Genomic DNA, 22879 nt, shown 5'->3' on the forward strand with positions numbered 1-22879 from the left:
TCTGCTGTGTACCTCAGTTACGTGGGCATGAAATAAAGATGTAGCCCGATTGCTCTGCATAATAGTAGGAGAGGGAGAAGAGAGAAGGAAGCAACAAATATGAGTTTAATAAAGATGGCTTAGCCTTTTTGATGCATGATCTGACTCTATCCAAATGCCCCCCCCCCAAATATTGAGTAAATCTAAAAAGAAATGAATGTTTTGTGTGAATATGTTTTGATTGAGAGAACAAAAGAAATCCACTAAAACTCATGTGACTCTCAACACGGAGCAGAACAAAGGTGACGGTTAAAGAAGTTACCACCCAAGAAGGAGAGAAGGCCAGAAGAATGGAAGCACTGAAAAAATTAGCACAAATCTTCAGGGGAGATTTGGATTTTTCTAGGCCATGAAATTGGTTGGGGGATTCAAGATTTTCTCTGGATCTCATATGCAACTAGTCTCCTGGTGCCAGCTTGGTTCTGCTTGCCTGTACAATTTCCCTTGCTCGTGCTAACGAAGGTTGAGAATCCTGTGCTATCAGTAACCTAGCCACACTCCATCCACACAATATTCTATTCTGTCATACATGTTGGTTTAAATGTAAATATGTAATTTTGGGGTTAAGAAGATAAGCTCATGGTTAATGGATTTAGGCCAAATTTGATCATAAAATACCCCCCAATGCTAGAAATAAGTATAAGCGCAATGTGTGAGTGAAGGCCAAAATTTGAACACCTTATATTTAGTAGACTAGAGTGACAACAATAACTATGGAAATGTATGGATGACAAATACTTATGATTAAATATCTAGATGATTAGGTTTCAAAAGCTATTTATCTGACATGGAATTGGGGCTTGAATACCTTAAGAAGAAAAAATATATATATAGGCTTGAGATCACTAAAGTTAAGATTAAGGGGGAAATGCAGGAATAATACAGTTCTTAATAGTAATAATCTAAGCCAGGTCTGATCTGGACAGTAACACTGAATAGATGGCAACTTTCTTTTTCTTTACTTTTAATTGGTGAATACTTTGCAGCCTGACATATTTTTAGTGTGCATATCTCTTATGTATTGCAGAACAGATAACAAGGATTGACAAGTTAAACTGAGGATCCATTTCTTTTATATTTTGCACTACAGCCAACATATAATCATTTTACCATCTTAAATCAGCCTTTGCTTCTCTTGCAGACACACCTCCCCCAGGAGATCTTGAAAAACTTAAAAGCAAAATGATCAAATATGAAAACATATTATATATAGCCTACCTCAGCAATCACCTTTTGTGGCAAAAGAAACTAAGACAATGGAAAATTAAAATGATACGCTAGTTAGTGAAAAAACTAATGAGACCACAGTATATATTTGCCTGTTCCCAACGTATGTGGTCACTAATGCCACGCAAATAAACCCTAGCAAAAATATTTTAATATCCTCAAATTTTATACTGTTAAAACTCAAAAATAGTTTTCAATACTATATCGATATCAAGTTTTCTATGAATGGAATTAAGCAGCGTATCACTAAATGTAATTTGTAAACTTCCTATTGTGAGAGTACATCTGACGTATTGTGAGAATTATATTTTTGATTTCCATTTATGAAGAATTTGGGCACATTTATCCAATTTAATATTATAATAGCTTATTTACCACTATCCAAGGGTCAATTCATTAATTACTCAGGGAAAAAAGATTAAACTATTATTTTTTCTGCACCTCTTACCAGATAACTAGAAAAAAAGCTCTCAGGAAATCTTCTCTGCAGGTTTTGAATTTGGAACAATGCAATTGCCAATCTCCTTTTTATTTCCTTCTTCCCAACAAAACTCAAAACGAATAAACAAATACATATGGAGTAACACAAAGAAAAAGAAATACCTGATAGCCTACTTGTGTGTGTGTGTGTGTGTGTGTGTGTGTCCGCGTGTGTGTGTTTCTTCCTATTTTTACTTGCTATCTAGGTCTAGTCAGGCCAATAAATGGGGTAGGAGATGAGCTTCAATCTCTAAAGATAAGATTTCCATAATAAATTACTGATTTAACAAGGCAGAAGACATAAAGCGTGATCAAAAAAGAAGATCTGCACATTGACCCTTGTGATTACAGTGTAATTACAGTGATGTTTTGTTGGGAATACCTAATCTATCAACATGTCAACTTGCCACACCAAAAGGCATATCATTAGTTTCCAATTCTTCCAGATATTTCAGAGCTACCCTGGAATTTGAAGCAACATGCCTTGACAAGCTAAGTAATACTGCCTACATTAGTGATAACACATTTTTCCCTTGGGGTAAAGTTCTAGCTTACAAGAACTGATAAAAGGAAATTATGACCTTCAGCCCTAAAATATGTATCCATTCTTGAAAAATAAAATTACGCAAATATTGATATTACAGTATGACCCTAAACCCTTTAGATATTATGGGCTATAAATAGAAATGAATACAGTATTCTGAAAAATAATAATAAATGCAACAAAAGCAAAAATAGTAACAAAAATAAATTATAAAGTAATTCCACATTAACTCAATTTTAAAATAAAATCAAGAGCAAAGGAGTCTTATTTAGTTGTACCTGCATGAAAAACCTTATTGTATCATATATGCTCCATAAATGTTTATTAAATAAAATAAATCTGTTGTATGTCTCTATCACTAAGATTGATATGAGATAATATTTTCCTTCAAAAGAAACTTCTAGGGGTGCTTCTAGGTGGCTTAGTCAGTTAAGCGACCGACTTCTGCTCAGGTCATGATCTCGCGGTTCGTGGATTTGAGCCCTGCTTTGGGCTCTGTGCTGACAGCTCAGAGCCTGGAGCCTGTTTCAGATTCTGTGTCTCCTTCTCTCTGCCCCTCCCCCATTAACACTCTGTCTCTCTCTCGCTTCAAAAATAAATTAACATTAAAAAAACCATTAAATGGAATTTCTATTATTTGAGAGAAGCTCATTCCATGTTGTGATGTAAGAAAAAAAAAGCAAAGTACATCTGGATTATATGCTTACTGCTAAGAAACTAAAAATCTCTATGATAATTTTGAAAGGATAAAGAGTAAGCCAATAGGGCCTCCGACTGTTCAAATTGTTACAGTTTGGCATCCAACACTGAAAAATAATTATAACTTACTCAAATAAGTTGAGAATATAAAAAGTTGTAAGAACAAGTTGATAATCAAATAATGAAAAGAAACATAAAAATTCCCAAAAATAGTTTGAATTAAAATTTGACCATATTAAGACAGATTATGTTATAATGATATGTATATGCTATTACGCACAGGCATTTGGTTTCTTTTATTAATTATACATATAGTATATGTAACATGCAGTTGTATATATAGTATATATGCCATTTTTTCTAGCTAAGTAAAGAGATATGTAAAGGGTAAGAGACCCAACTTGTTGAATGGAAAGGGGAGGATGGGACATAAACTTGAGTTCAGGTTTGTGGGATAGAGCAAACTAGTGAATTAGCCAAATGTACCAAGTTGGAAATGAAATATACAAAGCTAGCTTCTTATATTCTGGGCTAAAAAACCTTTTGCACATTCTGATGCTAAGTAGACATACTGATATGATTAGTAAACTGGGGCCAAACACCCTCTATATGACTAAGTAAATGTGGTAAGAAGTAGACTAGAGTTCCAGGATGGAATAAATGCTCTGGGCTTGAGACATTTGAGTTCCAAATTACAAACAGTGACATTACAAAACAGAATTTCCCTGGCTATTTATTTAAGAATAACCATCAAACCCTAAATATAAACTAATATGGAAGGCTCAAACAATCCTTTATTTCCCGCAATAGAAATAAATTAAAATCATTCTAGACTTGCCAACTCAGAACCATTAAGTCAGTGTTCTATTTCTAAAAATAGGTATTTCTATATGTCAGTAAGATTTAAATGACTATACAGATAAAAAAGAAATAAATCAGTCTGCAATAATAGTAGTAGATACAACGTTAATCACACTTTCATATATATTTTTAGTGTTTTAGTACTTCAGAGAGCTTGGACATATAATATTTATGATTTTTGAGAGATTTATTTATGTTTTAAGTCAATGTTTGCTTAAAATTATTTATGAACTTTTACCCATAAAAGAAGTAGCCAAAGAAGAACAGATCCAAAGCTTATAGAAAAAAAAAAGGGAATAATAAATATTAGAGCAAAAGTAAATGAAATAGAAACTTAAAAAAAAAAGGAATAGAAAAGATCAATGAAGCCAGGAGCAGGTTCCTTGAAAATATAAACAACATTGACAAACCTTTAGCCAGATTCAACAAGAAAAAAAGGGAATACTCAAGTCAGAAATGGAGGAGATAACAAATGACACCACAGAATACAAAGGATTATAAGAGGATATTTTAAAAATTATATGCCAAAAATTGGACAAACTAGAAGAAATGAATAAATTCCTAGAAACATATAATCTTCTGAAACTAAATCAGGAAAACACAGAAAATTTGAACAGATCAATTACCAGTAATAAAACTTGAATCAACAATTAAAATAGAACAAAAAAACCTTCCAACAAACAGAAGAGCTAAGCCAAATGGCTTCATGGACGAATTCTACCAAACATGTAAAAAACAGTTCGTGCTTATTACTCTCAAATTATTCCAAGAAAGTAGAAGAGAAAGGTCAGCTTCCAAATTCATTATACAAAGCCCCATAACCCTGATATCAAAACCAGATGAAGACATGAAAAAAAAAAAAAAAGAAAGAAAGAAAAGAAAAGAAAACTACAGGCCAGTATCTTTGAGGAACACTGATGCAAAAAAATCTCAACAAAATATTAGCAAATTAAATTTAACAATACTTTAAAAAATCAGCATCATCAAGTCAGATTTACTCTAGGAATACAAGGGTGGTTCAGTATTTACAACTCCATCAACCTGATACATCACATTAAGAGAAGAGAGGATAAAAAACATATAACTATTTAAATAGACACACACACAAAAAGCATTCGACAAAATCCAAGACCTGTTCATGATAAAATTCTCCACAAAGTACAGTTAGAGGGAAGGTACTTCAACATAAAAAAAAAGGTCATATATGAAAAACTCACAGCTAAAATCATCCTTAATAGTGAGAAACTGGGGGCGCCTGGGTGGCTCAGTCGGTTGAGCATCTGACTTCAGCTCAGGTCATAAACTCATGGTTTGTGAGTTTGAGCCCCCCATCGGGCTCTGTGCTGCCAGCTCAGAGCCTGGAGCCTGCTTCGGATTCTGTGTCTCCCCGTCTCTGCCCCTCCCATGCTCATGCTCTTTCTCTGTCTCTCAATAATAAATAAACATTAAAAAAACTCTTTTAAATAGTGAAAAACTGAAACAAGACAAGGATGTCCACTCTCATCACTTTTATCTCACACAGTACTGGAAGTCCTAGCCATAGCGATCAGACAACAACAACAACAAAAAATAAAAGGCATTCAAAATGGTAAGGAAGGACTTAAACTCTATTTGCAATGACATGGTAGTATATATAGAAAACCCTAAAGACTCTGCCAAAAAATTATTGGAATATATGAATATGGTAAAGTTGCATGATACAAAATTAATATACTGAAATCCGTTATACTTCTACACACTAAAAACAAAGTAACGGAAAGGGAAAGCAAAACAACATTCGTTTATAATTGCACTTAAATAATAAAATACCTAGGAATAAATTTAACCAAGGAGGTAAAAGACTTGCACTCTAAAAACTATAAGACATCAATGAAACAAACTGAAAGTGATACTAACAAATGGAAAAGTATTCTTGCTCATGGACTGGAGGAGCAAATATTGTTAACATGTCCATACCACCCAAGCAATCTGCAGATTCAACGAATCACTAGCAAAATACCAACAACATTTTTTTGAGAGAGAGAGGCAGAGAGAGAGAGAGGGAGAGAGAGAGAGAGAAAATCTTAAGCAGACTCCATGATCAGTAGAGAGCCCAACACAGAGCTTGATCCCACAGTCCTGGGATCATGACCTGAGCTGAAATCAAGAATCAAACACTCAAATGACCGAGACAAGCAGGTGCCCCTAGCAACAACATTGTTAACAGAACTAGAATAAATAATCCTAAATTGTATGGAACCACAAAAGATCCTGAAGAGCGCAAGTAATCTTGAGAAAGAAGAACGAAGCAGGGAGTATCACAATTCCAGATTTCAAGATATACTATGGAGCTGTAGTCACCAAAATAATATGGTACTGACAGAAAAACAAGCACATGGATCAGTGGAGTAAGATAGAGAGCCCTGAAATAAACCCACAACTTTATGGCCAATTAATCTAGAACACGGGACACAAGAACATGAAATGAGAAAAAGACAGTCTTGTTTCCCAACAAATGGTATTGGGAAAACGGAGTAGCTACACGTGAAAGAATGAAACCGGTCCACTTTCTAACACTATGCATAAAAATAAACTCAAAATCGAAAAAAGACCTGAATGTGAGACCTGAAATCATAAAACTCCTGGAAGAAATCATAGGCAGTAATTTCTCTGACATCCACCTTAGCAACATTTTTTTAAGACATGTCTCCTTAGGCAAGGGGAAAAAAAGCAAAAACAAATGAGCGGGACTACACCCAAATTAAAAACTTTTGCACAGCAAAGGAAAACATTGCCAAAATGAAAACAACCTACTGAATGGGAGAAGATATTTTAAAATGATATATTCAATGTGGGGTTAATATCCAAAATATATAAAGAACTTACACAACTCAACCCTAGGAAAATCCTGTTAAAAAATGGGCAGAGGAGCTGAATAGACATTTTTCCAAAGAAGACATACAGATGGCCAACAGACCCATGAAAAGCTTCTCAACATCACTTATCATCAGGGAAACAGAAATCAAAACCAAATGAGATACTACTTTTCACCTGTCAGATAGCTAATATGAAAAAGACAAATAACAAATGTTAGCAAGGGTGTGGAGAAAAGGCAGCCCTTGTCCACTGTTGGCGGGAATGTAAACAGGTGCAGCCACTGTGAAAAATAGTACAGTGATTCCTCAAAAACTTGAAAACAGAAATACCATATGATCCAGTAATTTCCCTACTGGATATTGATGCAAAGAAAATAAAAACACTAATTTGAAAAGATTTATGTACCTTATGTTTACTGCAGCATTATTTATAATAGCCAAGACATGGAAGCAACCCAAGGGTCCATGGATAGATGAGTGAATAAAGAAAAAAGTGGCATATATATCGTGGTATTTGTGTGTATATACAATGTACACGCTACATTACTACCAAATTAGTAGTTTTAGCTTTTTCTCTCACTATTTATTTATACTACTTATTAAAAAGTCATTTTTTGTTGTTGTTGGCTTGGGTGTAAAACGAGATTCAGGTTTTCAGATTTGATTTATTTTCAGTGTCATGTTTCATTCTCACACGATGGTGTGATTGACACTTCATCCTCGACAAAGGAGTCTGAGATACAAAAGCCAATATGATATACAAGACTTGTGGCATCCATAATTTTGATATCATTCCCTCTGCTTCTTCTGAAAATTTCCAGAGAAAAAACTGTTAACATGACAGTGATAAATCAATAAATCATTTGGACCCACTTTATATTTTTGCCATTTTTGTGTACAGTTTTTTTAAAAAATTATTTTGTGAAATACAGATTTACTGGTAAAATAATTATTTATCAATCCTTTGACCGTATTTAAGGTTAATCATCTCTGGAGCTCACCAAGTCCTCAGTTTTAAACATTCAAACCAATTTTTGATATCTTTGTTTTTCTCTATGATTCTTTAAAATCTAACCATTATCTTTATTATACAAATAAAGACAATGAAACCTGTATTGAGTTAACAATCTGTAGGGGTGCCCTTGTGGCTCAGTTGTTTAAACATCTGACTCTTGATTTCGGCTTAGGTCATGAACTCCTGGTTTGTGAGTCTGGGCCCCACATTGGGCCCTGTGCTGACAGTGCGGAGGCTGCTTTGGATTCTCTTCTCTCCCTCTCCCTCTGCCCCTTCCCCACTCATGCTCTTTCTCAAAATATATAAATACACTTAAAAAAAAAATCCAATCTGTCTATATTCACTATAGCTACGGGTATTGGACTCTAGGTCATAACCCAAGTTGTCTGAGTTGCAGTGTTAATAATTTACACTAAGTAGGCCAAAACTATTTGGACTATTTTATTCAAAGCAATTTCTACAGTGAGATTCATGACTGTTTCAACTTTCTAACATTGTATTTATTTTCAGTCTCAGTAACATTAATGGAGTTCATTGCTTTTAATGATGTGAGGGAAATTAATTAAGCAATTTATGTTAGTCGGACATAGAAAATAACCTCATTAAGAAAATGCCACAGAGTAAATATGGCACAATATAAAGTGAAGACTATCTAAGGATAGAAATGTTGCTTAACACACTCTTGAAGACTGACTGTAAGCTACACAAGGCATCATTTCACCATAGCCAAGGAGGAATCAATATCATATTTTTCAAATTGTATTGAAGAAATACTACAGAGTTATACTAAGATGTATCTCTTTCGATATTTCAAATAATTTTTGGATCATCACAAAATCTATAGACTCATTCGAGAGTCTGCCAAGTTTCAGCTATGGCTAATGTTTAAAAGTTCTATAAAGATGGATAAGAAGAGATGTTTGTTAGTGGATAAGAAGAGATGTATGCCAATGGTTGTTAGCTTTTGATGTTGACAAATTTCTTGTTACTTTAGGATGGGAAGAAAAAAAGCTCAAAGATCCTCCTGGGTATTATCACCTCACAAAGTACAATAATAAAGACTAGATTACTATATTGGGTATTGTTTGACAATTTTAATACACTTGCTACTACATATTGTCTGTCTTACAGAATTATCTTACCACTTCTTACCCAGAGAAATTAAATATTTCATTTAATCTTATGTAACATGTTAAACGATACGCTTACCTGCTCTTCTCTCCCTTATAGTAAGCATGTCAATCCATTTATTTGACAGATACCTCAAAATATATTTAAAATGCTTCTTCAGGATATGATTAAGATGATGAAAATAATGATAATAATCTTACTCTCTTGAAATCTCATCCTACATGAGGATGAGTTCTACATTTGGTGTGATGGTTAAAACTTGTGAGCAGTTTAAATTATCCTTTTAATATATTTTAGTCAAGCAATTAAATGTGTTTTGTGTTAACCTTTATAGCAATATGATTATAATGACAACATACATCAATGCTTATTAAGTACTAGACTTTATCTTAAGAACTTTTTGTACACTTTATGCATATTACTTAACCCCCACTATAACTTAGTACTTTGCTGCTATTATGTGTATTCATATTTTATAAATCTAATTCTCTGGATATAAAGGAGAATGTAAATAACAGACAATAACTACATGTAACTCCATGTATAGTCACAAACGTTATATCATAAGTCTCATTCTTTATCTTAAGAGTAACTATTCTTTATCCCATGACTAACAAGAGCAATGAAGAGTTTCATCCTGGGTGGATGACAGAGGTCAACTTTTGGAAACGTTATGCCTGCCTCCTAAGGGAAGACACGTTTTGAGTAGCTCTTTGTCTGAATTGTCTTAGTGGTCCAGGGAGAGGTAGTGGTTATGGGGACTAGAGAGGAAACGAACACTGGTAAGTGAGGGATGCACAGTATGAGGATTCACTAAACGTGTGTGTCTGTGTACTTACACAAGCTTTGAGAATGATAGATGTCAAAAAATGATGCCACAATACCTGGCTATCTTAACTGAATGGATATGGGGAATATTTATTTAAACACACCACTCTGAAAGGATGCTAGGTTCAGCCTTAGATATGTTGATTCTCAATTACTTTTGAGATATCCAAAAGGGGACACAAAGCAGCTGTTGAATATAAGCCTGTGGGGTGGTGAGCAGATATATAATATTTTACACCAAAGAAATTAATTATATCCCTCAGAGAGAAAATGTGAAAGAGAGGGGGGCCCAAATTAGCTGTGTGGTGCATCAATACCTATAATAAATTGGTGTACTATGGTGAGTCAAAAAAGACACTTAGAAAGAAGAACTAATAGGAGGAAAACTTGAAATGCTTATTTTCATTAAAATCGAAGGACGACAGCGATTACAAAGGGAAGAAATGGTTACGCAGAGATAACTTGAAACGGAAAAGAAATGCTATTTCCTTGTGAAGAATAAGAACTGCTTGGCTGGAATAATGGGACCAGAAGCTAAACCTCCTTGGGTAGGTATGGGACAGGACAGGGTGAATGAAGAGACAGATGGTCACTACAGTGAGTGCCTTTTGTAGAAGTTTGGTTTGGAGGAGGAAAGACCTTTACCTTCAGTGGAATGGAGGGTTAGGTGTGAAAATTAGATTTTTTAAGATTAGTAAAAAACAAAGATGAAAATTGTGAATAATACAAGCGCCCCTGAAAATAGAGGGATTGAGGGGGAAAAAGGTATATCTCTACAACGGACTGTTCTGCACCTGTTACAAAAGTTTTTAAATCCGTTTTATACATATACATAAAGAAAATGCAAAATAAGATCTCATTTGATAATCTCATTAAATAGCTATATATGTATGGGGTGCCTGGGTGGCTCAGTTGGTTAAGTGTCTGACTTCAGCTCAGGTCATGATCTCAAGGTTTGTGAGTTCAAGGCCCACATCCAGCTCCGTCCTGACAGCTCAGAGCTTGCAGCCTGTTTTGAATCCTGTGTCTCCCTCTCTCTCTGCCCCTCCCATGCTTACACTCTGTCTCTCTCAAAGTAAACATTAAAAATTAAAAAAAAAAAAAGCTGTATACGTATGTACAGAGCTGAGGATTTTGTGGAGTGATATGCAGCATTGGGTGGAACCAGAAAGTAAAATGAGGTATTTTATTTCTTTAAATATTACGTTTCATTGAAATATAATATGTATTCAGAAAGTACCCAAATCATAAGCGCATACTTCAATATTTGTCTCAAAGTAAACATACCCTTTAATCACTAATCAGATCAAATTATTGAATATTACTAACAATTAAATTCTCTCATGCTTCTTTTAGTAACTACATATCAAAACTCAGGACCCTGACTATTATTACCACATAATCTCACCTTATTTCCCTCAACATTATGTCTGTAGATACTAATTAGTGCTGCATTAATGTAAATGTATTTCTCATTGTTATACAATACAGTAAAATGTATTTCTCATTGTTATATAGTATAATGTTGAAATAAATCAACATTAATTCCTATTTATTTAAAAGCCACTTAATTCTAATGAAATGTATCTTTTCCCCTACTTCAGATGCTTTTAGGATTCATTTAGGTTTTTAGCATTTTCAATTCTGATGTTGCTGTATTGAACTGGCATCTAAAAAGCAATCAGTTTAATGCTCTGGTTTCTCTTCAGATCGCATAAATCTTTCGCCTTTTTTAAAAAGCAATCAGTTTGTATTTTGAGAAAAAGTTGTCATTAAAAATATTCGGGAGAGCTGCTTTGCTGGAACAATAGGTCTGGATGCTAAACTGATGTTTACAGCAATTATTGCAACTGTGGCTAATGTCTTCCTTGACTTTGAACATTCAACCATTATTTTTTATTATTTTATTTTATGTTATTTTATGTTATTTTATGTTATTTTATTTTATTTTATTTTATTTTATTTTATTTTATTTTATTTTATTTTTAAACATTTTACTCATTTTTGAGAGCCAGAGTGTGAGCAGGGGAGGGGAAGAGAGAAGGAGACATAGAATCAGAAGCAGGCTCCAGGCTCTGAGCTGTCAGCATAGAGCCGGATGTGGGGCTTGAACTCACGAGCTCTGAGATCCTGACCTGAGCCAAAGTTGGACACTTAACTGACTGAGCCATCCAAGTGCCCCTCAACCATTATATTTTAAAGAACTGACTGCATTTTCCAAAATGCAAAAATGTTTTTTCAAAAATTTTAGTTGCAAGTATTTTCCAAAAAAACCCCAAAACCCTTTTAAATATTCCTTTTTTTTTCCATTTCTAGATTTCCACCTTACATATATATTAGACTTCTTCACAGAACCCAATCTAATTCATGGTTTTTGCTGTAATTGATCCTTTTAAATCTCTATACTGCTATCTGTGAATCTTTTACTGACTGCATTTTGCTTTTTTAACCCTCCTTCAGGTGGATGCAAGCTGCTGATAAACCCATTTATTGAATTCTTAGCATCAGCTATTATATTTCTCAGTTCTAGAATTTCAGCTTCATTCCTATGTGATTTTGTGCGTTCTGCTCAAATGATCTCTTTTATCATCTATTTCCTTGACAATACTATTTGAATGTCAGATGAACACCTGGATTATCCGTATGTTTGTTTCTATTATTTATTTGGTCTACTTTTTTTAAAATCTATTTTTCTATTCCTGTGATTTTTAATTGAATATCGAATATTTTGTGTGAAAATCTTCAAAGGCTTCAAACACCTACCAAGCAGTTATTTTGGAAGCCGATCTCCATCAATCAGGATTTGGGATGAAATGGGGTGAGATTTCAATTATTGATGCCTGATCCAAAGCTGATTCACAATTGTTCCTAGGATGTCTCTTTTATGATTCCAGCTAAGATCTTAAAGAGTTAAATTGGTCATCCTCGTGGTGGAATGTAATTCTATTCTGTTCGTTTTCACGCACCAGCGCTGAGATCGCTAAACGCTAAACACCATTTAGGTTCTCAGACTCTGGGTTGCTGCTTCTCATTGGCTTATGACCTTGAAAGAGAGCTTTAATCTTAGTAACCTGTTTCCTGTATTTTCCTTTTCACTTAGATCTTGACCCTTCCATCCCTAGGTGACTTGGTATCACAGAAATTCAATTTCTACCTCTTCAATCCTAGGAGACTGCTAAATCTTTGTTCACCAGTTGCTCAATGTAGACTGCTTACAAATTACAGCCTTGGAATATGAAGTTCCCCTTAATGACTACATTTTTTTCTACCTAGAATACTGACTCTTTAAAGCCTACCAACCTTGGCAGCTCTCTAATGCTTTTATATAGAATTTTTTTTGTCTTATTTAGATTAGCTACTCATTATTAGAGAAGTGTTGTTTGTATAAGATACACCATAATATGCAGGGGAATTGTTGTTCTGTTTGTTGTATATCCTTCTTGAATGTTTACACTGACCTTTTATAATTTTCCATTCAGGAAATAATTTTTAAAATTCTGGGGTATAGAATTAGAGTATCGGGGATGCGTACATGTGTCTATGTGTGTATGTGTATCTGTGTTTGCATGTTAATTCTGAAGTATAATAAATGTAAATATGTCTCCTATGGGAACATTGAGCAACAGCAACAAAAATTGTCTTTAATTATCTATCCATATATCTATGTCTGTATCTATATAATTAATTAGTTTCTAAAAGCTCAATAGTTGAGTTTTCTCTTTTTTATTTCTTCCTTCTATTACACCTATTGTTTTCATAGTTATATTAGAGCCAAAATAATTAAGATTTAAGCTTTATTTTATTTTACATAGAATTAAAATTACCTTCTTTTTACTAATTAGTCATATAATTCTTAAAATTCGAAAATAGTTTAGTGGTAAGTTAGTGATCATACCAATGATATAATTCAGAAACCATAAAAACCCACACGTTGTACTGTGACATTAATAAGGATTTTGTTATTGCTTTTAGGTAAGTTTGCAAGATCTACATGAAATCTGAAGTTAAGAAATGTACCATTTACCTAGTGTTCAAATTAAATGATAAAACAAAATATTTGAATAATTGAATGTATAAATATCATATAAATGCAAATATATGAAATCATACATAGTAAATATATAATAGGGAATAAAAAAACTTCGTTAAAAATTATAGCTACTGCTGCTGTAATATCTTGCAAATGATTACGTGATTTGATTTGAAACTGAGAAGAACAAGTGACAATATTCATAAAATAATTTGCTAGACCTAAAAACATTTTGAAGTATGAAAATCAAAATATTTCTAGCAGCATCTGTTTTTACAATGTAGTCCTTTTTTCTTAAGTTCTTTAAATACGTTATAAAAACAGATGCTGCTAATAAATCCATTATCATTAAGGTAAGTTAAATTTCTATATTTAAAACTATTTTTCCAAAAAATTAAATCGAATCCAAACACTGATCAAAATACAAAATTTCAATCATTAAGTATGTTGTTCAATTTTAATTTTTGAATTTTTGAGAGCCTATTGCTGCTATTTTCGGCATAAAAAATATTTGTCTTCACAGAGATTATGGCTTAGTGATTAGAGCTATAATCCAAGGGATACAAATTGTGAAACATATTTTTGGCTGTGTCTACAATCTGATGAATGCAACTTTACTAGCTTCATAATCCATGAGAAAATTCTTTTAGTCACCAAATTTATTTGATTTCAAACTCTGAATATGATATTGCCATTTGTTATATCCTGATCAAATGATAAATTTACATATGATAAAATATATTTAGGCTTTTTGTTTGTTATAGTCAACTATATGTCACACTTGTTAGCTCATTTACTAAATATCCATGACCACCCACGATATGTCATGTTAGGATGGTCTTAGGTAAGCATATGTCAGGTTTGGGATAGTCCCTAAATTTAAGAAGGTAGTGGAATACTGATGTGTGAATGAATATATTTAGGCCTAGGTTAAAGGTAAAATGACAAATGATTCAGGAAAAGTTGGCACACAATCAAAAATGGTCAATAGAAATGGTCATGAATGGGAATGGTCGACCAGGCAGCTCCAAGGTCATGTTCTTCAAACTGAGATATCAAGTGAAAATTGTCAGAACCAACTTTGTCAGAAATCTGAAAAAATAATAAAACATTTATGGCAAGAGAGTAAATGCTAAATGAAGAAAAAGCCTATTTTAAAACGGTTGGAAAGCTTTACAGCATTTTTATTTGTCCTAGCTCTACCATCTACCCTTACTTGATCGGAATCAAAGCAGCAGCGGCTCATGTTGCTAGTGGGGGCCCTTGGTCCTTGGTTCCAGATAGAACAGAGAAGATCATATTCTCAAAAAACTGTGTCTGTGTTTGTCTAGGGCCATACTGTTTTACCTACCTAGAACTTTCTTAGGAGAGAACAATGGTTATTCCTCATTCCTCAAAAACATGGTAACATAAATAAACAAATCACTGCAATCTGGGCAGAAGTTCACAGTTGAGGCAAACAATAACCGTGCCCAGAGTCTTAGAGGACAAAGTTGAGAGAGAGTTTCTTTAGGCAATTAGGATATTGAAGACATGATGTATACCAGAGAATTTGGAAATCATGCATACGTCCTGGGCAGAATACAGACACTCAGAGAGACCTGGGTTGTCCTCAAGCTTTCACCTTTGGTTGAACGTTAAGCTCAGTGAAAGCAATGGGCCTGAGGCCATTTTACGCGGCCTGGCTAAGCATTGAAGGAGTGCCCCATCTCAGAGCCACGTCGCAAATACTGAGAGACTGTTTTTCTCATTTTCCTTTTCTTTCTTTGTCTATCATTTTCTATTTTATTTTGGCTCCAGTTGTCAAAGGAAGTGCCTGTCAAAACACTAGCTGACCCTAAGCTACAGGAACAGAAACTTCAGAGACTATGCGATAAAGAGTGCAGCTATTCCAATGACAGCAACAAAAAAACCCAACCACCAAAAGTGTAAAAAGATCATTGTGAACCCAGCTAAAGGGAGGGAGTAGTCACATATAATAGATCCTTAAAAAGATGAACAGCAAATATTTCGGCAGAAATCACAGAGGCTACAGATAGCGGGAGAACATATTTGAAGTCTTGAAAGACTAAAAATTGTCAACCAAAATTCTATGTCTGGCAATATTCTATGTCAGAATCTTCTTTAAGAGACAAAGAAGAATAATATATAGTGATAAAAGGATCAATTCATTAAGAAGATAAAATAATTATAAACATATGTGTACTAAGTAACAGTCCCAAAACATATTAAGTAAAACTTGATACACTTAAGGGGCACCTGGGTGGCTCAGTCGGTTAAGCGTCAGACTTCGGCTCAGGTCATGATCTCGCAGTCCGTGAGTTCAAGCTCCTCGTCGGGCTCTGTGCTGACAGCTCAGAGCCTGGAGCCTGTTTCAGATTCTGTGTCTCCCTGTCTCTGACCCTCCCCCATTCATGCTCTGTCTCTCTCTGTCTCAAAAATAAATAAACGTTAAAAAAAATTGATACACTTAAAAGAAGAAATAGTTTGATGATAACAATTGGGTACTTCAGTATTCTCTAAGATAGACCATATGTCAGATCACAACACAATTCTCAATAAATATAAACAGACAGAAATCACGCAAATTATTTTGTCTCATTACCAGCATGTAACAAAACCAGAAATCACTGCCAGACAAAAACGTCACGAGAAAACCACAAATAATGCTAATAAATGTAATTATAAAAATCCTCAATAAAGTGCTAACAAACCAAAGTTACCGTCATCTTAAAATTATTATATATCTTGTCCTAGTGAGATTTTATCCCAAGAATGCCAGGGTGGTTCAACATACAAAAATCAACCAATGTAATACATCACATTAATAGAATAAAGGGGAAAAAAACAATAAAACATGCAACATGATTGTCTTAGTCAGATTTCTTTGGAAAACAGAAGCAAAAGAATATATATGAGATTAATTATAAGAACTGACTCACATAGTTATGGAGGCCAAGAAGTCCCACGATCTGCCGTCAAGCTGCAGAACCCAGGAAGGGAGTGGTATAATTAGTCGGAATCTGAAGGCCTGATAATTGGGGGGTGATATGGAGCCCATAATGCAAGCACTAGTCTGAATCTGAATACCCAAGAATTAGGAGTGCCAATGTCTGAGGACAGGACAAGAAGGATGTCTCAGCTCAAGAATGAGTGAATTCATCCTTCTCCTCACCTTTTTGTTCTATCAGGACCTCAACAGATTGAAAAATACCCACTTTTAGAAGGTGGTGATATTCTTTACTCAGTCCATTGATTCAAATGCTAATTTCTTCCAGAGACACACTGCCAGACACATCCAGGAATAATGTTTACCACCTATGTGGGCATTGTTTAGCTGAATCAAAGTAACACCAAAAATTAACCATCACAACAATTATATCAATTGATGCAGAAAAGTCGTTTGAAAAAATGCAAATGCATTCATAATATAAGCATTCAACAAACTTGGAATAGAAGGAAAATTCTTTCCTGACAGAGGGCATTTATGGAAAGCCTATATCTGCTATGTCTCTGTATTGAAAACTGAAAGATTTACTAAGATCAGGAAGAAGATAAGAACAACCCCTTTCACCACTGCTATTCACCATTGTAACTGCAGTTCTGGCCTGAGAAATTCAGCAGGAAAAAGAGATAAAAGGAATCAAAATTAGAAAGGAGAAAGTAAAATCAAATGCAGATAACATAACTTGATATGTATGAAATCCTAAGAATCCACAAAAAGAGCTAATAAGAAAGTTCAGTTAAGTATAAGACACATGATCATCACCCAAATATTAGTTGTTATTTCTGTACCCAAGCCAGAGACAATCCAAAAAAGGAAATTAATAAAATGATTCTATTCACAGTAACGTCTACAAAACTAAAATACTTAGGACTAAATTTACCCAGAGTAGTGAAGCATTCATACACTTAAAGGTACAAAATATTGCTGAAAGAAATTAAAGAAGATTTGAGTAAACAAAAGCCATGGATTGAAAGACTTAATACTGTTAAGGTAGCAACAGTACCCGGTACAAATCCCTATTAAAGTTTCAACAGCTTTTTTCTTTTCAGAAATGGAAAAGCTAATTCTCACACTTACATGGAATTGCAGGAGGCTTCTAAAACAAAACTATCTAGAAAAAGAAGAAAAAGTGGGAGGACTCATACTTTCAGATTTCAAAATTTACCACAAAGTTATAGTTATCAGAAGCATGTGTTACTGGCATAAAATAGGCATATAGACCGATGGAATAGAATTGGGAATCCATAAAAATATCCATACATTTATGGCCAATTCAGCAATGGTTCTACAACCATTCACTGAGTTAAAAATAGTCTCTCCAACAAATTGTGCTGGGACAATTGAATATCCACTGAATTGGACCCCTATCTCACAGCATATACCACATTTAACTCAAAATGGATCAAAGACCTAAATGTACCGGGTAAAATGGCAACATTCTTAGAAGAAACATAAGAGAAAATCTTCACAACCTTGGGTTTGGCAACAGATTCTGAGATTTGATACCAATTGTTCAAGCTTAACATGTACAAACCTTTTTTAAGGGATTGATGAAACTATTCTCAAAGTTGACATAAGGGATGACTGAAGAACATTGTGTATGTATTAAATGTCACTAATTTTACCCATTAAGATGGCTATACTTGTTTTCAATAAATTTTACCTCAATACCAATATATATGTATCTCATGACCCAGATTGGGTTGACTACATACATATATATATACATACACATACATATATGTGTATATATATATATACATACACATACATATATGTGTATATATATATACATACACACATATGTATATGTATATATACACATATATACATATATATGTATATATACATGTGTATATGTATATATATACATATATGTATATATATACACATGTGTATATGTATATACACATATATATGTGTATATATACATGTGTATATGTATATACACATATATACACATATATATGTGTATATATATATATATATAGTCAACCCAATCTGGATCATGAGAATAGAACAGGAAAATGCTTGATTTAGTAGACATGTCTTAGCTAAACCCTGAAAAATGAGATGTATAGTAAAATAAAGGAAAGAGGAAAGAAAGGAAGTACAAGTGGAAAAACGATAGTGTAAAAGATATCTGGTCAAGAGATCACCATGTGGTAATGCACAGAGGTCAGAAACAACATATAATATTAGAAAATGGCAAATCAGTCTTAGGGAAAAAAAACAATTGTGAAAAATCCAACATGTCTTCTGCACATGCAAAAGAGTCAGAATCTACCTTTAATATCTAGAAGTCACTGATCACTGGTATTGGTATAAAGAAAAACCATAGTGAAATTTGCCTTTCATTGAGGTTACTATGGAAACAGGGAGGCTAGGGTATTAGAAAGGAGCAATTTTGGAGTTAATGAGAATAATTTCATTAGTTTGTGTGAGAGACATAATGATAAAGGTCTAAACTATAGCAGGAACTGTGGAGATTTCCTCATTATTTGATCATGGGAGTCATCTGTCATCGATGAACGTGATGTTTTAGGACTTAGCTGGCAGGAGTATGAATTTGAAGCTAGAGGCAAAGAGAGACTATGATGGTGTTTTTGAGATGGGGATAAGAATTGGTGTGACGTAAATAAATAAGAAAAGGACAGATGTAAAGGATATTTCAAGGGGAGAAAAAAAACCCTGCTTGGTAATAGAGAATTTGAACAAGGAGGTAAATAAAAAGCCAGGGACTCCTTCAAAATTACTGGTTTGTAAAAGAAGAAAAATGATGATAAATTTAATGTGGGGTGGAAGTGAAATTTTAATTGTTTAAGCTAAGGAATATATTTTTTTCCCATTACCTATCTTCCAATTTTAAAATCAAACGCAATGCTGTGAAAAAAAAGATCATTTGTTTAGATCCTTAATGAGTGATCTTAAGGAAGTTGTTTATCCCTTGGACTTCTCTTTTCTACCTACAAAATAGATTCAAAATTAAAATTTCTGTCTTTCAGAGATGAGAGGATGAGGGGTCATGTCAGTAAGTTATATATAACAAATACAATAATAAGTGCTAGCTAAAATGAATGGCATTATTATTATTATTATTATTATTATTATTCCCAAAGGGCCATTATTTAAGATTTAGAAACAGGAATAATGCTGCAAAATATTTACAGCAGGAAAATTCCTCATATTTGTCTTTGAATCATTTAATTTTTTTTTTTACTCTTGGATACTTCCTCATCATAGCTTTTATCATTTTTAGAATTTTTTTCACTTCCTAAGTATTATGTTCTTAATGAAACTTTGCTAAGAATAGTTACAAAATTTATGTTAAGATTTATGATCAAGTTGTCATATATTTTAATTTTATCAATCTTATTCTAAATCCCTGTGTTGGATAAGACAATGAAATTTGAGGTGATATTCAACCACCATTGGTCATATGTAGGCTTTTAATAGTATGCAAATGCATTGTCCTCATTTATATTTAGAGCTTCATTGGTAGTAAAAATAGAATTTTACATGTTCATTGAAAGGACTATGACTAAACAGGGAAGAAGACTCCACATAATTTGACAAATCCTATTTTGAAATGACAGTATTAGTGTTTTCTTGCACTGTGAGTTGCATTTTAATTCACTAAAATTAAAAGTAATAATCAGTGAATATTATAGCAATTTAATATAAAGGCTAAGATATACATATTTCATATAGCCTTTTAGATGCTTAACAAAGACTTAATTACCATAATAAAATCCATTTCTTTCTCCCAGAGAAAAAGGTAAAAACTAGAAAGGGTAAGTAGTATGGTCAATTGCCAATTGACTTATGGTCACTTGCAAAGTACTACATTAAAATCAAATATTTGGCTCTGGCATATTAAGCTCCCTGGATACTGCTAGATGACCTTTAAGACAAATCCAAAAACTACTCAAAGATTTTGCTTTAAAATTCAAAACAGAACATTATTAATGTGCGACTGCTTCCAAATTTCACTGGTCATATATACTAGATGGAAAATATGGTATAGAATAAAAAGTTTCATCTTAATCTTTTCTATTTTGTGTAAAAAAGAAAATATAATAGTTAAGCTTAAATGTCATGTTTAAAGATAACACTTAGTATTTTGAGTGATAAAAATGGAATTGCAAACATACCCCCTGCCAGAGCATTTCTCTGGTAATAGAGAAGAATTACTGCCATGAGGGTCATATCCTTCTGAAGAAAATCTGATTCCTATATCGGGAGCAATTCATTTTCCCCAATCAAGTAAGAAAATTTTACATGTGTGGAGAATATATTACTAGCAACTGGTTTAAATCACGACTTACAATCCAATAAAACACATTTGATTTTTTGCATTTAATTCTTTAGGTTTCTTATTTATAATCCATAACTAGAAGGCAAAAATGATATTAACGAATTTCAGACCAATTCTGTTTGCTGGCATGTTTTATTATACCCTCCACAAGTTGATAAATGACACCCCTGTCAATTTAAAATGAAATTAAGTAGATATATGGTGGCCACCAAATTATTGTTATATATAATCTTCCTTTGATTTACATAAATTAGAGTGTTCGGGCTAATTGAAACTTATTTGTACCTAGCTGCTGCAAGATTACATTATTAATACACTGCTTTAATTTTTGTGTAACCATAATAGTCAAAACTAATTTTGAATATGCATTTTAGTTTTTCTGTAAGGTTGTGGAGATACACACACACACACACACACACACATACACATCTCCATCCATCCATCCATCCCAGATGACCTTGGAAAATGTCAGCTGCAGTTTAAGACTTAAAAATAACTATGATTTACATGTTAAGTGCTCTAGTGGAAAAGGTGGACTTTTCAAGGTCAGATAAGTAATTTCAATAAAGAAGAAAATGATAACAAATAACCAAGTGGGAATGCTAGAAAAAAATACAGAAAGAAGCAGGAAATCAATGAACTCAAAACAGTCTAATATATATAATTGAATAAATATAATTATATACACATAATTATATATAATATCTATAATTGAAATCTCAGAATAAGAGAAAGAAAAGGACAAAATGTTTGCAAAAATAGATGGCTTTTACAAAATTAATAGCAGACAGACTCACAAAACCAGAAGCTCAGATAACTGCAAACAGGATTAAAAAAACAAAACAAAATACATAAGCATATCTAGGCATATCATATGTAACCTCTCACAATCCAAGTAAAAGAGAAAATCTTTATGACACACATAGAAAAGAAACACATTACATACGGATGAATTGAAAGATTATAGTAGATTTTTCATTTACCTATGATACACGCAGGAATATGTTGCCAGCCGACTTGGACTACTGGAAATACTAGAGAAGGTTCTTAAGCAGTAAAAATTGTATAAGAGACAAACTTGGATCTGCGCAAAGAAATTACGAGTGTTAGAAGTGGAATGATGGGAAGTAACTACAAATTTCCTTTTTTTTTTTCTTCATTTTCAATACATGGAAAGACAATTCACTATCTAGAGTAAAATAGTCATGTTTTGGTGTGTATTTATAGCACAAGTATAATTAAAATGTGTATGAAGAATACTACAAATGTTGTAAAGAAAGAATTAAGATTATATGGTAAATGGCTTAAATTATAACGAAGTGGTGATATAAGGTCATATGATGGCAGACTGTGAGTAATAAAGAAGTAAATATCAAAGAAACCACTAAAAACTTTTAAAAAGAATAAGATGATGGGAATTAAAATAAAATGCTAACAGTTAAAAGTAGGTAATGAGGGGCGCCTGGGTGGCGCAGTCGGTTGAGCGTCCGACTTCAGCCAGGTCACGATCTCGCGGTCCGTGAGTTCGAGCCCCGCGTCAGGCTCTGGGCTGATGGCTCGTAGCCTGGAGCCTGTTTCCGATTCTGTGTCTCCCTCTCTCTCTGCCCCTCCCCCGTTCATGCTCTGTCTCTCTCTGTCCCAAAAATAAATAAATGTTGAAAAAAAAAATTAAAAAAAAAAAAAAAAGTAGGTAATGAAAACCTAACGATGAACTGATGGAACAGATAGAAAACAGCTGCAAGATGGTGGACTTTAATGCAACCACATCGGCATTAAAAAAAGTGTAATAGATTATGAAAACCTGTTAAAACACAAAAATCAGATTAGAAAATAAAGAAGCGAAGC

The sequence above is a fragment of the Puma concolor genome, chromosome A2 (genome assembly GCF_028749965.1).
Source record: "Puma concolor isolate L17-30 chromosome A2, mPumCon1.1.hap2, whole genome shotgun sequence".
Lineage (NCBI taxonomy): Eukaryota > Metazoa > Chordata > Mammalia > Carnivora > Felidae > Puma > Puma concolor.